Below are 14,114 nucleotides of genomic sequence, written 5' to 3' on the forward strand. Positions count from 1 at the left end.
CTTTCCACTGTACCAGTTCAATGTTAATAGTATGGGTTCCAAGTATTAATTTTTATGGGGTCCTTACAAAATTTAATATACCGTCTCTAAGTAATTTTTAAAAAACATCGGTGTCCCGGGAACCCGATCAGACCTATGTGGGTCCGCCCCTGTAGACGGGTCCACTTGCAATCACTTTTTACTAGTTATTTCATTTGTAAATAAATAGCGTATCAATTTTGATTTTAAAAAAATAACAAATAAAAAATCAACCTAGTTGACCCATTTGAAATAAAAGCTATGTTTTAGAAATCGCATCGGAGCGGTCGGTCCAACCGAGAACGACCAAAGTCCCAGTCCGGTTAAATGCAAATAAACCAAAAAATAAAAAAAACCATGTTGGCCTTTCGCAAATAATAAAAAATTGCTTTGAACTGACATAAAGAACCGGAAAAACCAGCTTGAATGACAAATATTTTTAAAACTAGGTATCTGTAAAACAATAACTCATGCACCACCTATTGATAGGTTTGATGCAATGCTATTTGTAATTATTGGCTTTCTTTTTGATTATTTATTGGAACAATGTGGGATGAGATATAATAATATTTTGAACCTTAAGGTGCCAAATAACGCAAAGATAATTCAATTAAATGCCCAAGTACCATAAATATTTTTGAATTATGTTTAAGAAATACATAAATTTAAAGGAATCGACTTACAATTTTTTCCCCCATAGTATAACTTGTTTAGCAATCCACTAAAATATTGCCTTTTGAAACAGTATATTCCCCAAATGTGTAGTATGCTAAAGTCTGGTATGTAATAACTAAAACATTTAATTACATATTATCAATACAAAATTTCCTTTGATAATGCATATTATTATAATTATAATAAAATAATAATGGGGCCATTTACATTTTTATAACATGGCCCAAAATAGTAAATTATGACTTTTGTAAGTTGTAACCATATATAGTAGAAATTAACCATCATAGTGCCACACTATATTAACCTCTTCTTAAACCCTAAACCCTACGTTAAAAAATTCAAAAACTCTAGCTAATTCACCAAATCCATGGCTTTCAGTACCGTCATTCGCCGATCTCTTACACCTCTCGCTGCCCGATTATTGGCCGGTCAGAGAGGCGTCCATCGCGGCAATTTGCTTATCGCCACTCGTACGACCGACTCGTTTTCAGGATCTCGCTATTCTTCTTCTACTTCGGTAGTCAAGTGATTCGCTCCCGACTGCTACCTCCTCCAACTTATCGATTCTGAGATCGGTTGCTGTGAACGAAACCTCAAAGCGGTTTTTTTCTTTTTTTTTTTTTTTTTAATCTTTGTGCATGTTTCAAACAACAAAAGACTATTACTAACTTTGAAATAATTGTTTTATAATATAAATTATATTTAAGAAAAACGAATCTATGTATTTGGATTATTTTAATAAGTTAAATATTACTAGTAATCCATTGATTTCATTCTAATGTCGACAATCAAATGTTAAATAATATATTTATCTTCTAATGGTGTTGAAAGTTCTATTATTTGATGAATTAAGTATGATATGTTTATTGTAGGATAAAGGTGTTCCTGAGGGCTTTGCATTTCAAATCAATGATAATCTCGGTCAACAAACAGTCTTGTTGACCCGAGAACTCGAAGTTGAAACCATCCATGTTGAAGTTGAACCATCCGATCTTATTACGGGTAAAAATAAGGCCAACAGTCAGTCAGCTCTCCCCATGGTTGTCAAAGTGTCTAAACCGGGTGCCCCTGGTTTTGAATTTGGTATTACTGTTTATGGTAGTAGGATTGTCATCGATAGTTTGACGGTCAAAGATTTGGAGTTGATCGAAGGTCAAGAACCGTATGAACCTGCATTTGAGTGAGTTTTTTTTTTAAATGTTGGTTTTCACATTACATTTTGAGTATATAGTAATATATAAGAGTTTAATATTAATTAACAAAAAAATTAGGCCAAATCCTTTATTTTGGGGCTATTTTTTCGAACACAAATAATTAAACCAAAAAAAGAAATTGAAACCAAAACTGAAACCTTTTATATATTCAAAACTGATTTGTAGGTTTTTTAGTCGGTTTGAGTTCAAAACCGGCTCAACCCGACCTACCAAACAAATCATGTTTCTTTAGACATGAAAACTTTTTTATTTAGTTAAGTGATGAAAAATATTATTATAAAAGTCATATTGTTTTATTAACATATTTGTTTAGTATGACAATTTAGAAAGTTGTATGTGTTAAAAAACGAAAGTTATACAGTATTTTTTAGTAACACACTTTTTTTAGTTATGATTTAGAATGTTATTATATGTATTGAAAAATGAAACTGATATTATTTAACTGGTTTGGAGTTGACATTTTAAAATTTATCTGTAGCGAGTTGGATGGGAAAATGCAGTCTATAAGTATTTGGAGGTGAGGGGGATAACAGCAAGTGCAACAACCTTTCTGCATCAGTACATGGTGAACAAACAGGATAAAGAGTATGCACACTGGCTTAAGAACCTTCAGAAGCATCTAGCGGCATAAAACTTATCTCCTAGCTAGTATTGATTTTGGATGTGATTATGGACAAACTACTATTATTATTTGGTTTAATAATGATTATTTAAGTAAAGCTACTTATTTAAGAACCTTCGATCCATTGAATGAATTTCCATGCTTCATCAATCAGAATGGTTTGAAATTTTAGAAGAGGATTATTCATAAGCAGAATCATAGGCTCCAATTTCAATTTTTTTTTCATAACTTAAATTAATCTATGAATGTCTTGATTTAGGTTTTTGTTTAATAATGTTTTGAAGCTATAATAGTTGATTTATTCGACCAATTTCTGGAATTTGCAGTAGACATATAATAGCTTATATGCCCGTGTGACATACGGGTTGACAAAATATTATTTTTTAAACATATTAATAATAAAATAATATGTGTAAAATTTATAAAAAAATCACATATAACCATAAAACTCAATTGAACATATATTGAGTTAACACATATATGTTATAGTTTCCATTTATTAATTTATAAACACCGTGTTATATACAGTATCATGTTTGTATTTCAAGATTTGTCGCATTCAATAATTTTTTTGACCCTTGAATCGGGTGACAGGAAAGTTTCAAAGAAATTATCATTAAAAGATATTACCAAACGATTTGAAGAATATTAAAGTTAAAATATTAAGGGGCTAAACTAAACATAGTAGGTTAATTTATGTTTATTTATGTGCTTAAATTTTTAATTTCCTATCAAGTTTAGAAACAATAATTATTTTTATTTTCTTTGCATATAAGATTGTCAAAAAAACCGAGAATATTTATGAAAAAAAAAATATGTGAGAAAAATTTTGAACAAAAACGTCATATTTATTTGTCAATACTAATTATAGATATGATAAAAAAATGTTACAAAAATTGAAATAAGAAAGTGTATTATTTTGAAAATTAAAAGAATTACAATATAATAATCAATAAGATTATGAATCCCAATAAAGCTTTCTTTAACGAAATATTTAGATAACACTTCTTCATCTTCCTTATCCATAGTATATACAGGCGATTTGAAAGAATCATGATTCTGTTCGTATCGTTATGTTAAGATCTTCAAGATTTGGTGAGTTACTTTTGACATACTAAGTATTTTGTTGATTTAGGTTAAAGTAAGTAAAAGTTTTGGGTAAAGATGGTGATGATTAAAATTATCTTAGAGGTTTAATGTTTTGATATATGTAATGTTTATGTTTACGTAGACTGTATAACAAAATTGATTGAAAACTTATGTATGTATATTTTGATTATAAAATTAGGGCTTTTGAAATTAAAGGGAATCCGAATGAAACAATGTTTGTATTATTTTGACATTGCATTTGTGTTTATTTTTTGATATGTTTGAATGAAAAGATAAACTGTAATACAAAATTGACTGTTACAATCATTCACAGGTAAAATGAGTCCAACTTTTATAAGATTATACTTAGGCCTATTGCAAGTTCTATGGTAAGTCTTGTAATTTTGAAAAAAAAAATTAGTAGAGAATAAGTATATTAATGAAAAATGATTTTGAATTTTTATTTCAGAAGCTACCACTAACATACGTTGAATTATTTTCAAAATACAATTATCCACTTGGTTCTATTACTATTCGAAGTAAAAGTGGAGGCAAATGGATAGTTTCAATCAAATATGTGAGGAATGCTTATCGGATAACTACAGGATGGAAAAACCTTGCTTCAGATTTGAAGTTAGCATATGAAGATTTGGTGGTGTTTAGGTATGAAGGAAATTCATGTTTCACAATTCAACATTTCAATGAAAATCGTGTTACTGCTGACGGTAATTGGTTCTACAACTTCCTGTAACATCTTGACATTGATTATACGGTATGTATTGAAATTGTGAGTTCTAAGTAATACTTAGGGTGTGTAATATTTTTAAACAGTTTTTCATGTTTGCGAATATAATGGCGGTGTCAACTTTGTTTGTTCAACGTTTTCAAGACATCGAAAATATCTCTATCAGAGAGTTTACCATACGTGCTAATGACATGAATGATTCTACACTAAAGATACTTCACATTGGACAAATGTTTTATTTTGGGAGGGGTTGGCTAAAAATTGTTGAGGCATTAAAACTGAGAAGGGGATAATATCTGATATTTGATTATGATGGGAAAGATGTTTTCAAGATGACAACTTTCAAGTCAGATGGTATGGAATATAAGTTGACATCGTTTAAATATCTGGAACATGTTCGAGAAATTATAGATGTTGATCTTGAATCTTTTGAAAATGAATCTGGTGATAATGTTGATGAGAATAATGTTGCTTATGAAGTGAGTTATGTGGGAATGAATCATGAGTCTGAAGATAGTGTTGAGGTGGAATAGCCTACTTTTGATATGAACTCTAATGTTGATGTTGATGTGGGTAGCAATGCTGATGATGCAAATGATGTTGCGATTAATATGGTTGATAATCATGATCTATAGTTCCATAAAAGAATTGGTGATCGTTTGGTAATGCTCAAATTTTTTAATGGAATAGTTTGTTGTTAAAGTTTGATTTTTTAATTCCAAATATATGATTAATAAAAGATAATATTTTTTATTTTGCAGTGGTTACAAAGTCGGTTTGCAAGAAAAGCCAAGTTGAATAGAGCAAGGAAGGACATTATCAGAAACAATGATGGTGTTGACTGTTGAGTTGAAAGTGAGGTTCATATAGAAAGTACTTCACACAACAAACCGAGATACCATATCCACGACTGCAAAGGTATGTTAACCACTTTTGACTTGAATGCAGGTGACAAATATGTGTTTTTAAATAACAAAAAGGACGGGAGGATAATGATAACTAATGTGGTGAAGAACTAAGACTGCTATTATTATTATTATGTTGTATATTTGATAATTGTTAGTTTAACTTATGTGATGTGGTTGGTGAAATATTTTTAAACAATATTTGAACTAATGTTTTAAAATGATGTATTGACTTTATGTAATTTAGGATATGTGTAATTTAGTATTATTATTATGATGAGCGTCTTTTTATTGTATGACATGACTTAAAGCATTGTTATTGTGGATTATATCTAAACATTATGACACGCAAAATTGTTTACAATAAATATATCAAAAACATGAATATGGTTAAACTTTTGAAAAGTACTTGCAAACTTCGAAATACTTCTTTGTATACAACGTTTGATGTTTCATTTGAAGTATTACCATCGCTATCTAGAATGAAAATTTTAAGCATGTCTCGTCTTATAAACTCTTGATAAGGCGACATACAGTTGACCATGTGTAAAAAACAGGTTTTTTCAAATATAATCCAACTCTTGATAGTGATTTTCCTTGACTTTTGTTTATGGTCATTGCAAAACATAAAACAAGCGGATATTGTCTTCTTTGTAGCTTAATGTGAAGTTTTTTTTGTCTCTAGTATCAAAGTAATTATTGGAATATAATGCATATCTCCAAGGTTACTTCCAGATATAATTTCCACCTGTATAATACGATTTCCCAATGACACCACCTTTAACCGAGTTTTGTTACACAATCCACTTTTTCGATCAATATTTCTTAGAAGCATGACAGGAACTCCTAACACTAACTTGTGATTTGACAAACCTGATGCTTTAATTTCATTAAGAATGCCGGGAGAGCAAAAAATTTCATCTAAATTCTCATTAATCATGTATGTTGTACATACACTATCAGAACTTAGATATTCTCTTTCTTCTCCAAGAAGAACAATATCATTTTTTGAAGCAAGTGCTCTTTCATGAGAACAATATTTTTCTTTTCTCATATAACATTTTATCTCTCATCTACTTACAACCACTTGAGCATTCTCAACCTATTCCCTAAAAATATGTGAGAGAAATTTGTAAATTATATGGTATCGTTATAAGTAGTTGTAAGTAGAGAAAAGAGAAAATGTCATAGGGGAAAGTTAAATTTAGGGTTTAACTGTTCACACCGTATAATATTTTAATATCTTCTAAAAGTGGTTATGAGTGAAGGAGATATAAATGATAATGATAAAAGTATAAAAGTGTATTATTTAATTAAAAAGGAAAGAGGAATTGTAGTGATTTTTAGTGTAATTATCTTATTAATCTATTAAAGCAACACAATTTTAGAGAATAGGTTGAGAATGCTCGAGTGGGTTTTCACTGTTCATACCGTATAATATTTGAGTATTTTCTAAAAGTGATTGTGAGTGAAAGAGAAAGAAAAGATAATGATAAATGTATAAAAAGTATTATTTAATTGAACATAGAGCGAAAACGCAATAATTTTTAGAATAGTTGTATGATATATATGGATATACTTTTATACTTTTATTTTCATTTAAATAATACACTTTTATACGAAGTACTTTCATTCATAATTGTGAGCCAAAATATGGAAAAATTATTTTGTATTTGAAATTTGAATTTATTCTTCAAATTTTAACTCCAATTCTTTAAATATAAACATTAAAAGTAGAAAAATATATGCATTTAACTTTGGTATAGGATCCTATAATTTAAAAAAAAAGGAAAAAGATATATTAATAAAGTTTCTGTTACCTAATATAAAAAGTCAAAAGTTGTTTCTTATAACAAAAATAAATTTTGAACATACCATGTTGATACACTAAAATAATAACACAAGAAAAAATTATATTTAGCATAGTAATTAAGTTAATGATATTTAGAAACAACTAGTAGCAAGACCCGCGCCACGTTGCGGCGCATCAATACACGTACGCGTCATTATAGAGAGACATATTTCATAACATTGTATCCATAAAATATATATTGTAGTGAGAAAGAGTGTATATATATAATTGTTAACAACATATCACCTTGTCAATCAAGTTTAGCATAATCTATTATTTTTATCTCTGTCCATAATCCATGATGACCACATAAGCTACCAACTTTTATAAAAATAAAACATTCTTACATGCAAGCAGAGATCAAATAACAATCATATCACCTTAAAGGAGCTAATCAGTTATTGTTCACATCAATTTCTGAGCCTTAATACAAAGATGCAGATGCAGCAATGATAGTTCTTACATATTATAAAACCTGTAGAGGTATGTGTTGGATCCCGGATTACCAATCAATAACAATAACAGATCTCAGATCTGTGAATATCCGATTAGTACTAGATCTAGCTCATAATTAACATCAATTCAGTGTTGTATATATGTATATCTATTATCAATATATTATCAGTAACGTTTGTATAATATTAGGTGAAGCTTGAGAGAGAGATTGAACAGCAGTTCGTTAATTAGCTCAAAACTTATATTAATTGTGAACAGGAGTTCACTATATATAGAAGGTGATCTGGTTCGCTAACATCCCCTAGTGAACCAGCCTCTCCTTCGTTACATACATTAACATAGCGAAACACCCCCTGATTCGTTAACATCCCCTAATGAATCAGGAGAGAATACATTACTTGGCTAGTTCGCTAACATCCCCTAGCGAACTAGCCTTTAACTTAGCGAACTGGCTATTAAATAAATTAATTATTACATTAATTAATAAACAAAAACGTTAACGATAAATACAAAGACTCTAGACGCAAAACCGTGCACTAACAGACACCCCCTCGTCTTGAGCTCTTTGTCTTTAACTTATTTGAAACGCTTGGACTGCCAGTCTCTGCAACTATGAATTCCATGTTCATGACACACACGAACGACTCATTGAAATTGCATAGCCAGGTCGTAATCTTCTTGGCGCTCGATCAAAATCTGCTTCCTGTGTAGCACATCATTGTCTGTCTCTAATAAATTAACCAACCACATCGGGTCGATCATCTTGATGAGCTCGGTCTGCAGTCCTCGACCACGAACAATAACGGCCTCGCCAGTACGATTGTCATAGTACCAATGGTTGAAAGAAAGATAAATATCTTGAGGCATTGTCTTCACAGGAACCTTTTTCATCGTCTTTGGCGGCTTCACTTTCAAGACAAGTTTCTTCCAGCCGGTCTTTGGATCAATCTCGTCAATGCGCTTACGTCTTGGGACCTGGGGCTTGAAGAATTTGAAGCCATGATTGACCTCGAACAATAAGTGTTGGTGAAACCACTCAGCTGTTCGTAACCCCCACGATTGATAAATGGACGTCTCGCGAGGGTACGAATATCCCACCGTGGTAATGTCAGAACATCCCTTATTTTCTCGTAATACTGGACACCCTTTTCCCACTTGACTATACATACCTTAAGGTCAGAGTCATAAAGCCAGGAGACAATGTCACCATGTACCTTGGACACAGTCTTGAAGGTAGTCACTTGATTTGCCTTAACCCAAGCAGCAGCAGTATCTTTTCTTTCTTGATCTACATAACGATAAGCACTGATAATTTTACCCACTTTATGACGTTTGAACCATCTTTCTACGTCCTCATCAGTCACTTCTTTGAGTGAGGGTACTGTTCGCTGCACAACCTTTACCAATTCATCATCAGTCTCTTTAAACACCTCTTCTTGAAATACCGGAGCACCTTGATCAACGCCCTCTTTTTTTATCAAGAGGGAAGCTATTGCTCCTTTTTTAGTTCAAAAACTCCTATACAATCAGACCAAAGTCTTATCCATTTGTAGATGGAGCTTCAATAGCAGCTAAGTCTAGAGGGAAATTATGAGCATTACGTTCATGCATAACTTCCATACCAAGGTTAGCACGGTTAATGATATCAGCCCAAGTGTTAATTACACGGCCTTGACTATCAACTACCGGTTGGTTGAAATTGAAACCATTTAGGTTGAAAGCCATAGTACTGATACCTAAAGCAGTGAACCAGATACCTACTACAGGCCAAGCAGCTAGGAAGAAATGTAAAGAACGAGAGTTGTTCGTGTGTTGATACAAGTCCGGGTACTCATCAGCAGTCACATCCTCCATCTCAATCTCTTCATCCTCATAAACAAAATCCGTATTCATAAACAACGGATCAACTTCCAAATCCTCCTCAGTTATCACTTCGACATCGGGCTCAGTCTCTAAAGCAGTCAACTGATCATCATTCAGCCCAAGCAGAATTGAAATCTGCTCCCGTGTCAAGGATCTAACCATAAACTCACCAACCTCTATCTCATCTCTGTTTACCACACTACGAACCACCCCTGATCCATCAACAAATATCACTGTGTTAGCTGCGATTATTTCAATTGGCTTGGCAGCTGTTGGATCTTGATAAATAATTATCTGCTTGCTCGAATCATCACCGCCACTAACACCAGCACCAGAGGATGAACCATGCGATTGTTTAGGCTCACCTCCTGCACCAGACTCGTCAGGATCATCATCGTCATTCTTGAGTTTCTTGAGGGCATCTTCTTTACAAGTTAATTGTAAAATCAACTCTTCTTGTTCCTTTAATTTCACCCCCTGAGACTCAACAATCGTACGCAACGACTTAGTCTCCTTCTGACAGAAAGAAATATAACTCATCATTCGTCGTTGATTCTCCATGAGTCGTTCTTGATTTTGACGGTCAGCTGCCATTTGATTTTCATATAGATGTAGCAGATTTAGCAGCATTTCAGTTTGACGACCTGTTGGCAAGTTGTATACGGACGGGTGAACAGGTTGAACAGGTCCTTGAGGCCGAGTAATTCTCATAAATGAGATATCACTTGGCGGAGGTGGAGGAGGAGGAGAAGTAGTTGTTGGCATAGGAGGAGGTCTCATTGATGTAGTAGGAGATACTGTAGACAATGCAGCAGAAGGTCTCGGTATCTCGGTTAACGCCATTTGAGGAATAAGACCGAGCCTCTCGTATGACACCAACGTCTTCATCAAAGTAAGCATCGGAGTGCTAGTAGTTAGCGGCACCGCCGAGCTTTGAGGCGTTGTATGACGTGGTGGTGGGGTTCCAATGATTACCCCAGCCCCAGCAGACACACGAGGCTTCTTTGATGGTTCACCAGTAGCTACAGCTTTACCCTTTCTCTTTCTTTCCAGCTGAGCTTTCATGGTGGCAGCTAGAGCAGCATCGACTGCATCTTGTTGTTCTTTAACAGCTCGTTCACCAGCTCCACCATCACCATCATTCCCATCATTATCACCATCATCATCTCCACCATCACCGTTCCCACCTTCTCCCCCTTCACGCTCAGAATCCGAATCGTCGTGGATCCAGCGCTCATTAGGAGGACATACATAATTCGAATTGATTATATGACCAATCATCCGTTTATCCTGTGGTTTCTCCTTTCTATAAATTAACATACGATGCACTGTCTCAGCTGTCATATGTTCCATATCAAGAACATCGTTCACCAACGTCCGATCAATCACCAAATTCGGAATCAAATCTTGAATAATTAGCTGTAAAAAGCGAGGATACATCAAGAATTTCTTTGACTGAAGAGTTTGCTGAACCTGTTCCTTCAAATGATCAAATACTAACTCTGAATAATTATACGGCTTGTTCAGAATCAAGGCAACAAAGGCCGACTGCAAACTCAGCCTACACTCATCAAAACCACCCCGACGGCCACTCATACAATGAAGTAAAACGTGTAGCAGATACTTGTATGGTGCACGCACCCCATTCTTATTCAACATGGACTTAAGAATATTTCCATTATAGTGCAAACGGGTGAATAGTCCTCTAACTAATGACCTGTCAAATTCACTCGGATAATCGTCATTATCATCGAATTGAAGTACTCGGCGAATCACTGCAACATCAATTGCAATTGGAGTTTGATTGATTGTAGCACTGATGATCTGATTTTCTTCAACATATGCAGCTGTGTTCCAAAATTGTCTGATAATACTTAAATACACCTTTGGTCTAGCAGTGATAGCATAGTGTATCTTTGATCGTCGTAAGAAGGTCAACAAATCTCCAAATGTTTCCAAATAAGGTACATCTTGATCAACATAAGCACAAATGTTGTGCTTTTTATCAAACGACAATAAGATCACTTCAGCTTGTTGATCTTGTTGATCCTGTGGAGGTTGTTCTGGTGGTGGTTGATTTTTTTGTTCTTGATCAGCCATGTTTTAGTGTATAAATAAAATCGAATATGAGAAGAGATATCAAAATATATCAACATATCTATAGATGGTGTATATACGTAATCAAATATATTTACGCATATTAGACGTTTTAAATTCTTTAATTAAATTAATTGAATATTGAAATTAATTTATTTAATAAATGTCATTCGTTGGGAATCACACTGATTCGTTACAATAAGATAACGAATCAGGTGATTCGCTATCAAGTAAATACTTTAACGAACTGAACATAGCGAATTACTATTTATTTTTGACGAACTAAACTCTAGTTCGTTATATATTAAGCGAATCTATATCTGATTCGTGTAACATCTTATTCGCTTAGCTAGTTCGTGTAATATCTTAACGAATTGGACACGAAACAGTCCCAATTCGCTAAGATTAACGAATGGTCAAAAAAAATTTAGACTTTCTCTTTGACTCGCATAGTTAAGGTCAAAATCAAAATGAACAACAATAGTCAACATTATAAACCCAGATACAATTAGGCCATAACCATCGTTGAACCATCGAGATAATCAGCTCGTTGAACTCGGAATTCTACTCGTAAACTAAGATGGATGAGATTGAGACTCAGCATCACGAGATACTTAGGTTAAACGAACAGACCATAACCACCGAAAGAACCCAGATACATAATTAACCCAGCAAACAACAATCAAATGATGATTAAAGTCCACCAAGGGTATCAGAATGACATTCCGATCACAATGATACCTAAATTAACAAGTATGTCAACACAAATTATACCGAAATGGGGTTTATAAACTCGGAAACCCTTAAACCCTTAACAGTTCATAATTTAACTATCAAATCTTAGCCATTTTTGACGAAAATTAGATCGCCATGATCGGCTATACCTTAGAAACTCAAATATATCCTTGAAATATCCAAACAAGAAAGTCGAGATTTCAGTGAAAATTTGAACAGGGTTTCTTTAAGGTGAAGGAAGAAGGCGAACAGTGGAGGACTGTTCGTTATTCTTTTCTTTTATAACCTTGCACACAACTCGAGGTACAACTTGTACGAATCAGGCGATTCGTTTAAATTAACGTTAGCGAATTAGCCCATTCGCTAATTCATTCGTTACCTTAGGTTAGCCAATCTCTTCCTGATTCGTTAAATTAAAGGTAGCGAATCAAGACATGATTCGTGTCATGATTCGTTAAATATGAATAACGAAGGGATGATTCGTTACAGAGTGCGGAAGCAAATTAAGTTAGGGAACCAGAAGCTAGTTCGCTAAAGAATCACCTAGTTCGTTATCCATAAATAACGAATTAGATTCTAATTAAAAAAAATATTTTATTTAATTTTAAATTAAATAATCAAATGAATTAAATAAAATAAATAAATTAGGTTATCGAGAATCTTTTTATCCCAGCAACCAAATACCTTAAAAACGTTTCAGTTTTCCGAAACATAACTTAAAAAAATATTTAAAAAGAAAAAGAGGAAAATCTTTTTGGAATTTTTGTAAAATATTAAAGAATGAAGAATGTATTTACAAAAGAATATCTGAATCATAAAAATAGACAATATTTTTGTATTTTTCAACGATTTATCAAACGAAATATATTTTTATATTTTTGTTGAGTTTGAGCAGAGAATCATATTGACCAAATTGCCCTTCCATCACAGTTTTATATTTCAGCGATATTATGACTGGCGATAAGTCGGTCATTGGTATTGTTATCCACATAAATCTAATAACACACATTCAAGTGTTTTTGTGATATGATTAATTTGTTCAATTAAAGCACAGAATATCAGAAACTATCAGCCTCTAATCTCGGTTCAAGCTTAATTTGATTTTTGCCAAATCACCCCAACTTGACTTAAACCATTATAATGTTGATCAAAATTTTTGATACCAATTAAGAACTTTTGAGCAATGCATCAAGTTTCTTTTACTGTGAGTGAGTATGCACGAGTCCATCTGTCGGCTTACGTACATTGTATCCCCTGGGGTCCGTTTCTTAATGGTATTAAGACGCACGCAAGGGAGGAACAATTGTAAGACTAACAGCGGATTTTGATCAAGTTAGTAATTTAAATTGTACGAAGTATAGCGGTGATCAAGTTTATTGACTTTGGGTTTGCTTCTTGAAAGCGAGTGAAATATTCATGCTTATGAATACCCAGATGATTAAGCCGCATAAAGACTCACAGTGTCCAGAATCCTAACGCTTGTTATTTGCTTTATTTTATTTTTGGGTGATCAACAAATATAAGGCTTGAGTATGACTGGTTATTACATTTCTGCCATCCTCACCGAGACTTTTGCTAGAGACTACACCCCTTTCAATTTGGCGTTTCTTTATGTTTATATCACATACTTTACTCTAATGGGTTGTTTTAAGACCTACCAATGCACCAATGCAATTAAGCACACAGTCTTTTAAGCTTACTTTTTGCTGGATTTGGGGTCAAAATAATCAATGTACTATCATGTTCTCTTTTTGCTTCAAAAACTCAAAATTTTGAGGAGCATAACATAAAGAAAAGATAAATTTAATCACCCCAGTTAACTTAAGGTTATAAATAAACGGCT

General features: G+C 33.2%; 1 pseudogene; it reads left to right on the forward strand.

Moving 5' to 3' along the window:
* Positions 1 to 1,060: 1,060 nt before the first annotated feature.
* LOC143567106 (uncharacterized protein At2g39795, mitochondrial-like) lies at positions 1,061 to 2,538 on the forward strand (annotated as a pseudogene).
* The last annotated feature ends 11,576 nt before the right edge of the window (positions 2,539 to 14,114 follow it).

Source organism: Bidens hawaiensis, unplaced genomic scaffold, assembly GCF_021521415.1.
Source record: "Bidens hawaiensis isolate Kalapana, Puna unplaced genomic scaffold, B.hawaiensis_p1.1 tig00023216_1, whole genome shotgun sequence".
Taxonomy (NCBI): domain Eukaryota; kingdom Viridiplantae; phylum Streptophyta; class Magnoliopsida; order Asterales; family Asteraceae; genus Bidens; species Bidens hawaiensis.